This window comes from Crocuta crocuta, unplaced genomic scaffold (assembly GCF_008692635.1).
Source record: "Crocuta crocuta isolate KB4526 unplaced genomic scaffold, BGI_CrCroc_1.0 scaffold59, whole genome shotgun sequence".
In the NCBI taxonomy this organism is placed as follows: Eukaryota; Metazoa; Chordata; class Mammalia; order Carnivora; family Hyaenidae; genus Crocuta; species Crocuta crocuta.
Window position 1 is genome coordinate 5317668 of NW_027551578.1, and position 3925 is coordinate 5321592.

Below are 3925 nucleotides of genomic sequence, written 5' to 3' on the forward strand. Positions count from 1 at the left end.
TTATGCTCAGGACAGTTTATTTGATATCTTTCTTAGTTATTTTCATGGAAGAGGAGCCCACACATCCCCTTTATGCTCCCCTGGAATAATTTTCAAATATGTACTCAAAGTCCATGACAGCAAACCATCTGGCCTCCGAGGCAGGTGTGTGTGCGTGTGTGTGCACGTACGCGGGTGCACGCGGGTGTGTGCATGCACGTGCGGGTGCTGGTCAGACTGGGCTGGAAGGGGGCACAGCAGGACAGGCCAAGCAAGCCGTGTCCCCGAACATGGGCAGCGTCTCCGTTGTGACGCTGACACACCACCGTGGGCCTTGAGGAGTGCCTTGCCGGGGAATCACTTAAGCCGGGCTTCCCTTTCACCCACTGCAGACCGAGCGTAAAAATATCTCCAGCGGGCATTCTTCCCAAACAGGGGAGGCAATTCACTTTTCAGGGGACCTGCTGCTCGTTAAAATTAAGTCCCGTGGGGGGAGGGTGGCGGGGCGCCAGACTTCATGGAGGTTCGGTTCCTAGGGTGCTGGGGAGGGAAGAGTGCCCAGTTGCCTTTTGGAGACCTAGAGAGGAATGTCAAGGTCTGACACTCCTCTGCAGGGAGGGGAGGTTGACCCAGGGAAGGTGAAGTTCTCCTCCGGCCAAGTCGCCAATTCCTCCTGTGAGGCCAGGGGCCAGGCCCGGCAGCTGGCGGTCCCCGGCCCCACACGGGGACTTCTCCGGACAGAGCCCCGGGGCCCACCCTGGCTCTTGCTTCCCGCAACAGCCACTCGGGTGCCCACGCCTCAACCAGGCTTATTTTCAAACCACCCAAAAATAACAACATTTGATACAAGGCCTCTGAAGGCTTTGGCTGGGGTCGTGTTACCAAATTCTTGACTGGAGGATTGTAAATGAGAACTCCTTTTTTTTTTTTTTTTCCAGTCAGGCTATTTTTTCCCTGTTTCTTTTTTCTCTCGAGATGTTGGGAGAATCCCCAACCAAGGAATCAGTGCTTAATGGGTCATGGGGTATAAATAGTAGGGTTGAGACCATAACACAAGGCTCTTTGTACTATCATGCAACTAAANTCTATTTACAGCCTTGCTGTGTACACAGGATACCCTATTCATGAAATAGGTACTCAAAAAAAAAAATCATTCCGTATATATTTTTGTGCTGCTGATAGTTCATAAACATGAACTAAAGCAACTGAAGTCAAGATCGAAGCAGGAATCCAAAGCTTTGTAAAGACCTTTTTTGCTTGTCAACAGGCAGCAAGCTCTTCTCGTCCATAAAATGGGGACGAACGTACCTGTTCACTAAAAGTTGGCTCAAAGTAACGTGTGGTGCAGCGTCGAAGATTAGGAGATGGAATCTGGGGGCTTCCTTGCTGTGAGGCACTCTTTAAATATGAGCTATTATCCTAATTAAGCTAAATTTCCATCATGGGGTCAGTTCTTTGATGAAGTTAAATGGGATGATCCAGAGGATCTATTAATTTGCTACCAGTCACTGTATTTGGGGACCCTGAGGGATCTTGAACGTGGATTAATTATGACAGGCCTGACGGTATATTTCTGGGCGATTATGGTATTATAAGGGAGGCCAATTTTCATGTGACAGGGAAATTCATAGACTCTAACACAAGTCCTATTATAAGAGTAGAAGGGACCAGGCTGAGGGACATGTGACTTAGCAGCTGACGAGTGCAATAATTCTCAGAATTTTGTGGCTCAGAATGTGTGCTGGCTACTGAGAACTGGGATTTGAGAAAGGGAAAGTTCAGATGGCAAGCCTACTGGGCAGAAACTCGAATTCTGGGTTCCGGAACGTGCCCTGGGCGCTCGGGGCTGGGCCAAGGTTCTGGCCATTCAGCGTCCTGTGTTTAAATTCTGAGCTCGTCAGCAAAATAGTAATAATAATAATAATAATAATAATAATAATAATAAATCTCCTGTGGCAAAGAGCCTCTTTCTTTTGTGGGCTCTCTTAAGGACCTCTGGGCTGCCGTGATCTCACCTCCCCATTTTCTGGTGGGTGGTATGTGGGACAGGGTGGGAAGTCACACTTCGGTCCAAGTGGTCGGCTTAACCAGAAAAATTAGCGGGAGAACAAAGCAGCGGGGGTGCGAAGTGGGGTTCAGGATGCACTGTGGAGGTACCTCGGAGGTGATTCCAGCTGTTGGTGAGGGTGAGGCTTTCGGTAGCTGCGACTGGAGTTGTGTTGCGGAGAGAACGGAAGAGCAATACACGCACAGCTCACATGGAACAGGGCGGAGCCTCACTCTGGGAGCAAGGGCCGCGTGCCTAGTGCCTAGTAGGGAGTGGACCTAATACTAAGCACCTTCCATAATCATCTCGTCCAGTGTGCACAAACTCCCAGGAGACCGGTGCTATGCGTATGCCCAGTTGACACAGAGGGACAGAACCTCGGAAAAGAGCGTGTCCAAGATCACACAGCTAACGGCCCTGTGGAGGCAGAATTGGAATCCAGACTCTTTGATGTCAAAACCCAGGCTATTCCTGACTCGGCTGAATGTCTTCCTTTCCCCATGCCTCACATTCTAAGCACGGCACACTGCATCCAGAACTCAGGATATCCCAGGGGTGAAGTCAGAGGAGCCTCAGGGAAAAGAGGTCACAGTGCCTTACGGCCCCCAGGACTGGCCCTGGAGGGGAGGGCTCTTGGCTCCCCTCCCTGCTGTGAGTGGCCAGCAACCCTCCTAGACAGAGACCAGGAACATCTGGACCTGGAGCTGGAGACCTTCGAGGTGATTTCAGCTGGGTCTCTGCGCCATAAATTGATGAAAAGAAAACCTGCACTTCAGGACCTTTGCACACACCCACGAAATCGCATTTAAAAGGCTCCTGATTGGTAAAGATGTAAATGAGCCTCTTTCAGTCCTCCAATTTTAAATCACAAACTAAGACAAACTTCTGGTTCCACTGGGAATCGAACCCAGGACCTTCTGTGTGTAAGGCAGATGTGCTGACCACTACACCATGGAACCTGAGGCCTTGGCTATGCATTCAAAACACATGTACAGTAGTCGCCCTTTCCCGCATTTTCACTTCTCCCATTTCATTCCTTGCAGCCAATCGGTTGGGAAGTAAATAAGCCCCCTGACACATCCCAGGTCACACTTCGCTTCATCTCACCTTCTAGGCATTTTATCATCTCACACCCTCACAAGAAGTACAATAAGATATTTTGAGAAAGAGATCACATTCACATAATTTTTATTACAGCCTATGCTTATAGTTATTCGATTTGATTATTGTTATTGCTGTTCATCTCTTACTGTGCCCAATTTATAAAGGAAGTAGGTATTTATCATAGGGATGTATGGGTAGGAGGAAACATACCATACATGGGGTTGGGTGCTATCCGCAGGTTTCCGGCATCCACTGGGGGTCTGGGGACGCATCCCAGTGCCTAAGCTGGGGACCACCATACTCTCTTAGCCTCCCAGGGGCCCCACTGGTTAGCCTCCTCAAGCTGCTATGACTACAGTCCTAGACTCTTATATGCTGAACTTTGAGACACAAACTCCTCACCCTAAATCATGCCACCCTCTGCTCCTGCCAAGAATTTCTGAAGGAAGGTCAGTGCTCTGAAATCTTTAAGCCCTTCAATGCCAATTCAACACAGCACCCCCAGTAAATACCCGAGGAGGCTATTTCGGATGCTTTCCTCGGATTGATTGCTCGTATTTTCAGATCCCCCGATCTGCTTATCTCTGCCTTCCCGGGGAGCCTGGGGACCGTCCCCTGCCACCACCACCCCGCGCCGCCCCCTGCGCACCACGAGCGCTTGGACCCTGCAAGGTGCGCGGTGTGCACGCGGGTTGTGCTTCCTGAATGAGGCCACAGCGGCCATGAGAGCCAAGGAGCAGTGCCCGGGCAGTACAGATGCAAGCACGGCTCCCCAGGGTCGGGGGTAGTGACCGA

At 50.4% G+C, this 3925-nt stretch overlaps 1 non-coding gene across 1 annotated transcript; it reads right to left on the minus strand.

Moving 5' to 3' along the window:
* Nucleotides 1–2912: 2912 nt before the first annotated feature.
* On the minus strand, nucleotides 2913–2985 carry TRNAV-UAC (transfer RNA valine (anticodon UAC)). Its single transcript has one exon. It is a non-coding gene; the product is annotated as a tRNA-Val (tRNA).
* Nucleotides 2986–3925: the final 940 nt, after the last annotated feature.